The sequence below is a fragment of the Miscanthus floridulus genome, chromosome 14 (genome assembly GCF_019320115.1).
Source record: "Miscanthus floridulus cultivar M001 chromosome 14, ASM1932011v1, whole genome shotgun sequence".
Taxonomy (NCBI): domain Eukaryota; kingdom Viridiplantae; phylum Streptophyta; class Magnoliopsida; order Poales; family Poaceae; genus Miscanthus; species Miscanthus floridulus.
Window position 1 is genome coordinate 74231156 of NC_089593.1, and position 11022 is coordinate 74242177.

Here is an 11022-nt window from a genome sequence, read left to right on the forward strand (position 1 = left end):
CAAGTAAATCTATCAGCCCTGGGCCCTGGCAGGTAAGATAGGTAGGGGCGAATGTGCTCTCTAACTGCTGCAACAATGGTCTCAATGTTACACACCCTCTGAGATCTGAATACAACCCCACTGTTAAGATATGCATTATAAAAATCTTCCTACAAGGTGTGTAGAAACCCTCTAAAGCACGCTCATCCCGCCTCGGTGGAAACAACTGCTCAAAGTCCACAAATCTAAGCTGTTGAACCTGCTTGGCCATGGTGGCCCTCAAATCCAAGTGGGTCACTAGAGGCAGACCCTATGGTCTAGGTGATGGACGTGAACCCCTTCACTAGGTCTTTGACCTCAGAGTGACTGACACATGGGTATGACCAAAACGGCGAAGCTGTGGATGAGGTGCCTGCTCTGTCTCCATGGCCTGCTCTCCCTCCTGAGTCTGCGCTGCTGGCTGTGGCTCCTGCTTTGACCCCTCCTGAGGCTGACTCTCATTCAAGACAACTCGTCGTCCCGCAACCATGACAGTCCCAGCTGGACCACCATGACGGCGCTCAACCTGCTCTAATCTAGCTCTCGTAGATGGAGAGAGCTGATCTGCGATATGGACTCCACTCCTAGCACCTCCTACCTCTGCACGCTCTGCTGCTGCTGCAACTACGGCTACTCTAGCTGTATCTGAATCTAGATACTTTTGCTTCTTTGTTGCAAGCTTCTTTGTCGCCTTGCCTTTTGGATCTACAGGCAAGCGAGGCGGGGGCCTCGGATCCTCATCACCAGGACCTCCTCCAACATTCTTGACATGAATCATCTGATGGATCTAAAAAGAACAACTGCCGCTAATGAAGATCACCTACCAACTGTCACTTCCGAGGCTTGGCCTCGATCCGTACTTGTGAGCTTGGCCCCGAGTTGATTGACAACTGCAAATAGGACCACAACGGCACCGACTCGTTGCACGATAGAATAGAGGGTATACAAATAATTTTAATTACTCATCTAGAGATATGAAACCCTAGGAAAGCAAGCAATTAGATGTGAAATTAGAACCGAGGGCTTGCTACCTGACGAACCGGCGAAACGACGAGAAGAGGAACGGATTGAGGGACCACTGGGTCGGCAACTGGTGATTAGGGTTTGTAGTGGCATGGATCAGCGATAGAGGATGCAGGGCACTGCAATGTGGCTCGGGCACATGAAGTAGAGGCACGAGCGTGGGCTAGGGCAAGAGCTCGATGGCACTGGAACAAGGGCTCGGCGACGCTGGCGCTCGGGCAGGGCATGGTGGCAGCGTTAGGGCACTAGAGCACGTGGGCGACGCTGGTGAGGTGGCGCTGCTGCTGTGGGGGCTTCGGCGGCGTGTGGGCATGGGCTTGCGTAGGAGCTCGGGCAGGCGGCGCAGGCAAGCGGGAGCTCGAGCAGGCGGCGTAGGCAAGCGTGGTGGTGGTGCGGCTAAGCGGGAGCGACACGGGTGTGGGAGCAGCTGGCTCAGGTGCGGGATGCGTCGACGTGGAGTAGGTGCATGGCGGCTTGGCTTGGGAATGATGACGATGGCATGGGATTGGGGCCTTAGGTCAAATGCGGCAACAGTTATATGGGGTCCCCAACGAGACAGAAAAGGAAACAGAGAAAAGAAACCTGAACCCTCACGTTCCCTATTGACCGGATGCTTCGGTGGCAGTGATCGGACGCTGCCACCTAGCGTCTGGTCGACTCCAGAGAGGTCCAAAACCCCTGGAATCACGACAGGACACGTCCGGTCAACCCTGATCGGACGCAGCCAGAGTTCGGTGCAAGCTGCCTTCATCGTCTTCGATCGACCGAACGCTGGATCGCCATCTGACCGGATGCTGGGAGAATATTGTTTCAGCGTTCGGTCACTCCTTCTCAGCAGCAGTTCACCTCCTGTGAACTGATCGGACGCTGGACATCAGAGTTCGGTGCAGCGTCCGATCACCCCTTTTCTAGCAAATCTTTAAAGTCTTTCGTGCTGCCTGTTTCCAATCAAGTCCCAACTCCAATAAGATCCAAATAAACACCAATTGAGACTGATATGAGTGACCTCTCTTAAACCCTCAAGTTTTTCAAAAATATTTTGCCTTAGGCTATAATTCTTTTTAAGAAAATAGGCAATAAGAGGGCAATTGAAGATAAACAACAAAGCAACATTCATGCATATGCAATGCAATACTTGAAAATAAATCTAGTTGCTTGTTAAGTTTGATCCAAGGTTAAGCTTCTTCACATGCTTTACGACGGTTATCTTAACCATGTTAGACAAGCCCTATATGCATTACCAAAAATTAAACATGTTGTATATTACAATGCAATGCAAGGGACAACACAAGCTTATTTTTTAGTGAAGTTACTAAAATCAAGAACATTGAGCTCATTCCGCAATCGACAAAAAGTCCCCTCATCTAGTGGTTTAGTGAAGATATCCGCCAATTGATCCTCTGTCCTTACACCTTCTAATGATATATCATTTTTAGCAACATGATCTCTAAGAAAGTGATGACGAATATCTATGTGCTTGGTGCGAGAGTGTTGAACCGGATTATTTGCAAGTTTTACGGCACTTTCATTGTCGCACAAAAGAGGTACTTTTTCTAGAACTACACCATAGTCTAGCAAAGTTTGCTTCATGTAAAGTATTTGTGCACAACAAGCACCCGTGGCAATGTATTCCGCTTCGACGGTGGACAAGGCCACACTATTTTGTTTCTTGGAGGACCAAGACACAAGTGATCTACCAAGCAAATGGCACCCTCCGGATGTGCTTTTTCTATCAACTTTGCAACCGGCATAATCCGAATCAGAATAGCCAACTAATTCAAATATAGCTCCTTTGGGATACCAAAGGCCAATGCTTGGTGTGTGTTTAAGATACCTAAGGATTCTTTTTACAGCAATTAAGTGAGTTTCCTTAGGATTAGCTTGAAATCTTGCACACATACACACACTAAACATGATGTCGGGCCTAGATGCGATTAAATATAACAAGCTACCTATCATAAAGCGGTAGATAGTTTGATCAACCGTGTTACCTCCCTCATCTATGTCGAGATGCCCATTAGTTGGCATTGGTGTCTTGATTGGCTTACATTCATCCATCTTGAATCTCTTGAGAAGATCATTTGTATATTTCTCTTGAGAGATGAAAATCCCTTCTCTCATTTGCTTGACTTGAAAACCAAGAAAGAATGTAAGCTCTCCAATCATTGACATCTCGAACTCCTTTGACATCAATTCACCAAACTATTTGCAAGAATCTTCATTTGATGATCCAAAGATGATATCATCAACATACACTTGACAAATGAAGATGTGCCCATCAAGCTTCTTGGTGAATAGTGTGGTGTCGACCTTCCCGATGGTGAAGCCCTTCTCGATGAGGAAGTCCTGAAGGCGCTCATACCAAGCTCTTGGGGCTTGCTTAAGCCCATATGATGCATTGGACAACCTATAAACATGATTAGGATATCTAGGGTCTTCAAACCCGGGTGGTTGATCAACATAGACTAGTTCATTAATAAAACCATTTAAAAATGCACTTTTCATATCCATTTGATATAATTTCATTTCATGATGTGATGCATATGTAAAGAGGATACAAATGGCTTCTAGTCTTGCAACCGGTGCAAAGGTGAAAGGTCCTAATATGGCTAGAGGGGGGGTGAATAGCCTATTTAAATTCTACAAATCAACTAGAGCAATTTGATTAGTATAACAAATGGCGAAATGCAAACTTGCTCTAGCTCTTCAAGGGTTGCAAGCCACCTATCCAACAATTCTAGTAGCAATGATCACTTGACACACCACTTGCAATCCTACTAGCTAGATGAACTAGAATAACAATACAAGCTCTCAATTCTAATTACACTAAAGAGCTTGCTACAACTAGTTTGCAAGAATGTAAGTGAGTGAGTAGGATGATTATACCGTCGTGTAGAGGAATGAACCAATCACAAGATGAAGATTATGCCAATCACTGAGAGAATACAAATGATAAGAGATAACCGATTTTCTTCTGAGGTTCACGTGCTTGCCAACACGCTAGTCCTCGTTGTGTCGACCAACACTTGGTGGTTCGGTGGCTAAGAGGTGTTTCACAAACCTCATCCACACAATTTGACACCGCAAGAACCTACCCACAAGTGAGGTAACTCAATGACACGAGCAATTTACTAGAGTTACCTTTCGGCACTCCGTCGGGGAAGGTACAACTCCCCTCACAATCACCGGAGGCGGCCACAAACAATCACCAACTTGTGCCAATCCTCCACCGCTACACCAAGCCATCTAGGTGGTGGCAACCACCAAGAGTAACAAGCAAAATCCGTAGTGCAACACGAATACCAAGTGCCTCTAGATGCAATCACTCAAGCAATGCACTTGGATTCTCTCCCGATCTCACAAAAATGAAGGATCAATGATGGATATAAGTGGGAGGACTTTGGCTAAGCTTACAAGGTTGTTATGTCAAATGAAAATGTGCAAGCATGAGAGCTTGAGTCGGCCATGGGGCTTAAATAGAAGCCCCCATGAAATAGAGCCGTTGTACCCCTTCACTAGGCACTGATCGGGATGATCGGACGCTCCGGTCCTACTGATCGGACGCAGGGCTCAGCGTCCGATCGCCCGATGGCGGCCAAGTGTCATTCTACGTTCAACAGGAGCCAACGGATCTCAACGGTCAAGACTTGACTGGACGTGCTAGTTAAAAAGTGACCGGACGCTGGACCTCAGTGTCCGGTCATTTCCAGTAAGCTCCTAGAGACTCAATTCTTCGACCGGACACGTCCGGTCGCACTTGACTGGACACAGCCAGCGTCTGGTTAGCTACACTAACTTCTGTGCAGCTACATCAACTTTGACCGGACATAGCCTTCCAGCGTCTAGTCAGTCAGAGGTCTAGCGTCCGGTCGCAAGACCAATGCTAGGTTATCACTGCCAGGCCTAACCGGACGCGTCGGTCCCCCTGAGACCAGCGTCTGGTTAGTTGTAAAACAGCGAGACTGACCTTCTATCATCTCTATCTCCTTCACCCTTGCTCAAATGTGCCAACCAGCAAGTGTATCACCTTGTGCACATGTGTTAGCATGTTTTCACAAATGTTTTCAAGGGTGTTAGCACTCCACTAGATCCTAAATGCATGTGCAATGAATTAGAGCATCTAGTGGCACTTTGATAACCGCATTTCGATACGAGTTTCACTCCTCTTAATAGTACGGCTATCTATCCTAAATGTGATCACACTCACTAAGTGTCTTGATCACTAAAAATAAAATGGCTCCTACATTTTATACCTTTGCCTCGAGCCTTTTGTTTTTCTCTTTCTTCTTTTCCAAGTTCAAGCCTTTGATCATAACCATGCCATCACTATTGTCATGATCTTCGTCATTGCTTCATCACTTGGAGTAGTGCTACCTATCTCATGATCACTTTGATAAACTAGGTTAGCACTTAGGTTTTCATCAATTAACCAAAACCAAACTAGAGCGTTCAATCTCCCCCTTTTTTGTAATTGATGACAACCTTTATACAAAGATATGAATTAAAGTTCATTTGAATCCATGTTGCTTGCCCAAGCATATTTACCATGTGTAAAGGATATGGACAAGTTTTATGAACTCCATATGGTAGCAATTGCTCCCCCTACATATGTGCTAAGAGTTTGGATAGTAGCTTTGCACATATGCTTAGATAGGAAATATAGGAGACAATTTCTACCCAATGATGCTAAGGTATAAGAGATGGACCTTTGAAGCATGATACCAATCAGAGTGCACTATTATACCATCCTTAGCACCATTAGTAACTAGACATACATAAAAATTAGAGTACCCCATGAGATCAATATTACAAGTAAGGGTCTAATTTCCATATGATGAACATAAGTCTAGTTACTTTAGCCAGATACCACTTTGATAGCTAGCTACCACTTGTAAATACATGGGAATGAAATCATTAGATGACCTATGCATGCTAGATTTTCATTTCATCATTCAAATCTACAACTAGCATACACCACACAAACATGGATATTGAAATTAAGAACTTGTACCATGCAAGCAAATATATGTAATGCATATTCAAATGCACCATATAAGTTCATGAGCTTGCTCCCCCTATTTGTATGCTTAAAATTAATTGATCCCCTTCCTTTGTCATATCTTATCTCTCCCCCTTTGTTCCTTTGTTGTCTATCTTTGTACACTATTTCTCCCCCTTTGTCATCAATGACCACAAAGGCTTAAAGTATAGATTGGTTAGGATTATCAATGGCAACAAGTAGCACAAAAGGAGGGCTCAAATTTTAGATTGGTTGGGGTGAAACCATGTGAAGTGAGAATCATTTTCCTAAATTGGTTCAATCTAGATCACTTGCAAAAGATATTTAACTCGGTTTGATCTAAGGACAAGCTTCTTCACACCTCCAAATAAGGGTTATCTTGTACCATGTTGAGTTAAACACTTATAGCTCATTTTATAGATCAAACACTAGGTTGACAAGCCCACAAACATGTCATATGCTACCACTAGATCATTTCAAACATACAAGCAATAGTGGTACCACACAAGCATCAAATTCATTTGATTTTCATGAATGAGCCTATTCAAATGTGAAATATGTCTAGATGCACTAATCATGTCCTTAGCAAGGATGTATGCCATGCCAATCAAATTTTACCTTGGATTGCTCGAAGGAGAGGCATGCCATATAATTGGGGTTGCATCAATACATATTAGAGAAGTAAAGTATGTTCAATTCATTCCTTAGCTTGCAAAACCTCTTCTCATCGAGTGGCTTGGTGAATATGTCGGCGAGTTGATCTTCGGTGCCCACACTCTCTATGCAAATGTCCCCTTTTTGTTGGTGATCTCTTATGAAGCGATGACGGACATCTATATGCTTTGTTCTTGAGTGTTGAACCAGGTTGTTGGTAAGTTTGATGGCACTGTCATTGTCACATAGCAATGGCACTTGCTTGATCCTAATTGCAAAATCACTCAAAGTAGCCTTCATCCAAAGTAATTGAGCACAACAACTACCGGCCGAAATGTACTCCGCTTTGGCGGTTGAAAGTGCTACACTATTTTGCTTCTTTGATGACCAAGACACAAGTGATCTTCCCAATAGCTAACATGTGCCTGATGTGCTCTTTCTCTCAACTTTGCATCCCGCATAATCGGAGTCCAAATATCCAATCAACTCAAACCTTGCTCCTTTGGGATACCACAATCCAACATTTTGTGTATGCTTCAAGTATCTCAATATCCTTTTTGTTGCTTTCAAGTGACTTTCTCTTGGTGAGGCTTGAAATCTAGCACACATGCATACACTAAACATCACATCTGGTCTTGATGCGGCCACATAGAGTAGGCTTCCAATCATAGACCGATACATCTTTTGATCTGCCATGTTGCCACTAGCATCACTATCCAAGCTTCCACTTGTCCCCATTGGTGTACTAATAGCTTTAGCATCATCCATTCCAAACTTCTTGAGCATGTCCTTGATATACTTGCCTTGACTCACAAATGTGCCATTGTTCATTTGCTTGATTTGAAGACCAAGGAAGTAGCTAAGCTCTCCAATCATAGACATCTCAAACTCACTTGCCATCATCTTCCCAAATTCTTCACAAAAATCTTGATTTGTTGACCCAAATATGATATCATCAACATAGATTTGCATCACAAACAAGTCATTTCCAAGTTTCTTGGTGAAAAGAGTGGTGTCAACCTTTCCCATCTTGAATCCCTTAGAGAGTAGGAAATCCCTCAATCTCTCGTACCATTCTCTTGGTGCTTGCTTCAATCCATACAAAGCCTTTCTCAACTTGTAAACATGGTTGGGTTTCTTTCCATCTTCAAAACCGGGAGGTTGCTCAACATACACAAGCTCATTGATGTAACCATTGAGAAATGCACTCTTCACATCCATTTGATACAACTTGATGTTGTGGGCACAAGCATAGGCTAACAAGATCCTAATTGCTTCCAATCTTGCAACCGGGGCATATGTTTCTCCAAAGTCAAGACCTTCAACTTGAGTGTAACCTTGAGCCACTAATCTTGCTTTGTTCCTTATTACTATCCCATCTTGATCTTGCTTGTTCTGAAAGACCCACTTGGTTCCAATCACATTATGATTCTTAGGCCTCTCAACTAAATCCCATACTTGGTTTCTTGTAAAGTTGTTTAGCTCTTCATGCATAGCATTGACCCAATCAACATCCCTCAAAGCTTCATCTATCTTCTTAGGTTCAAAGGATGACACAAATGAGAGATGCTCACAAAATGAAACCAATCTTGATCTTGTTTGCACACCTCTTGAAATATCACCAATGATAGTGTCCAATAGATGATCTCTTGCAACATTGATTGGTTGAAGCACTTGCACTTGATTGCTAGCATTTGATTGATCACTTGGTTGAGATGATAAACTAACCACTTGTTGATCTTGCACATTGCTATCACTAGTGCTTGCTCGGATTTGATCATGAGAACCACTAGCTTGCACATTTGAGTTAGAGAGCACTTGATTCTTGTCATCTTCAACATCAATCACCACTCTAGGCCTTAACTCACCAATGTCCATGTTTCTCATTGCCTTGACCAATTGAGTGCCTTTCACATCATCTAGATTCTCATCTTCCTCTTGGGAGCCATTTGTTTTATTGAACTCCACATCATGAACCTCCTCAAGAGTACCACTAGCCAAATTCCAAACTCTATAAGCCTTGCTAGTAGTGGAGTAACCAAGCAAGAAACCTTCATCACATTTCTTTTCAAACTTGCTCAATCTAGTGCCTTTCTTCAATATATAGCATTTACAACCAAATACCCAAAAGTATGCTATATTTGGCTTTCTTCCATTCAATAGCTCATAAGGTGTCTTTTCCATCATGGGGTGACAATAGAGTCGGTTGCTATAGTAGCAAGCCGTCTTGATTGCTTTGGCCCAAAAATGAATGACTCACATTGTACTCACTCAACATTGATCTTGCCATATCAATTAAGGTTCTATTCTTTCTTTCAACTAACCCATTTGATTGAGGAGTATACTTGGCCAAGAATTGATGTCTAATTCCAAATTCATCACACAACTCATCAATTCTAGTATTCTTGAATTCACTACCATTGTCACTTCTAACTTTCTTGATGATTGTTTCAAACTCATTGTGAATACCCTTGACAAAAGATTTGAATGTTGCAAACACATCACTCTTGTCAACAAGAAAGAAGACCCATGTATATCTAGTGAAATCATCCACAATCACAAATCCATATTTGTTTTCACCGATGCTAGTATATGTGGTTGGTCCAAATAAGTCCATGTGCATCAACTCAAATGCCTTAGATGTGCTCATCATACTCTTCTTAGGATGTGTGTTACCAACTTGCTTTCCGGCTTGACATGCACTACATAGATTATCTTTCTCAAAAGTGATATCTTTCAAGCCTCTAAGTCATGCTTGATTAACTTGTTTAATTGTTTCATTCCAACATGACCAAGCCTTCTATGCCATAACCAACCCATGCTAGATTTAGTGATCAAACATGTTGACAATTGAGCTTCTCTAGCATTGAAATCAACCAAGTATAGATTCTCATATCTAAATCCTTTAAATATCAAGTTAGAGCCATCTACACTTATGATCTCTACATCATCCACACCAAATATGCACTTGAAACCAAGATCACATAATTGAGCTACCGACAAAAGGTTGAAGTTCAAGCTCTCTACTAGTAGCACATTGAAAATGCTCAAGTCATTGGATATTGCAATCTTACCAAGCCCTTTGACCTTGCCTTTTCCATTGTCACCAAATGTGATACTATCAAATCCATTGCTCTTGTTTTCATTGATTTGATTGAACATTCTTGGACCACCGGTCATGTGTTATGTGCACCCACTATCAAGCACCCAATGCCTTCCTCCGGCTTTATAATTTATCTATAAAAGAAGATCAATTCTTTTTAGGTACCCAAACTTGCTTGGGTCCTTGTAGGTTAGTTACCAAGGTCTTTGGTACCCAAATGGCCTTCTTCTTTGGACCTACAATTGGTGTACCAATGAACTTAGCATTCACATCGTTGGCATCCTCATAAAGCATGTAATAAGAATCAAATTTAATTGAGGATACATTAGGTAGCTTGTTCTTGTTAGTCTTGCAATTTTGCTCTATATGCCCAACTTGCTTGCATCTATTGCAAAACCGACCATTGCCCTTCACAAAGCTAGCTTTGGGAGTGACAAAGGCCACCTTGCCTTTCTTGGGGGTATAGCCTAATCCCTCTTTGTTAAGAGAAAACCTTTGGCTACCCAAGCACATAAGCAAGCGGGCTTCTCCACCATAGGCATTGCCTAAGGCACGAGTGAGCTCATTCACCTCCTTCTTGAGGGTCTTATTTTCCACCATTAGTGAGGTTTCACAAGTGAGACCATCACTCAAAGGTGAAGTAGAAGTGGTAGTGCTACAAGAAGTGTTAGTGGGAGCAACAAAAATAGATTCATCAATAAGATCACATGTTAGTCCCACATCACATGATATGATCACTTGCTCCTTCTTGGCTTCCTCCACTTTGACTTCCTCAATGAGAGAGGAGTGAGCCTTTTCAAGCTTAGAGTGAGCTTTGACAAGCTTCTCATGGGCTTACATTAGCCTCTCATTAGTAGCATTGAGCTCATCAACGGATTGCTCAAGAAATTTTACTTTCTTGCGTAATTCTTTGCACTCCTTTCTCTTCATCTCATTGCAAGCGTGCACTTGCTCACATATGTCTAAGAGCTCCTCCTTGGTGTACTCCTCATCCTCATCATCATCATTGTCGACGAAATATGGTCGGCAGTCTACCTAGGGGTATGCCCAAGGTAGTAGATTGTCGGCAAACAGATGCGCAAGCTACAAACAAGATGGTGACGCAAGACAAACACGGGGTTTTATCCAGGTTCGGCCACCGTAAAGGCATAATACCTACGTCCTGTGTCTGATTGTATTGCTGTATGTCAATGAGAGATGATTT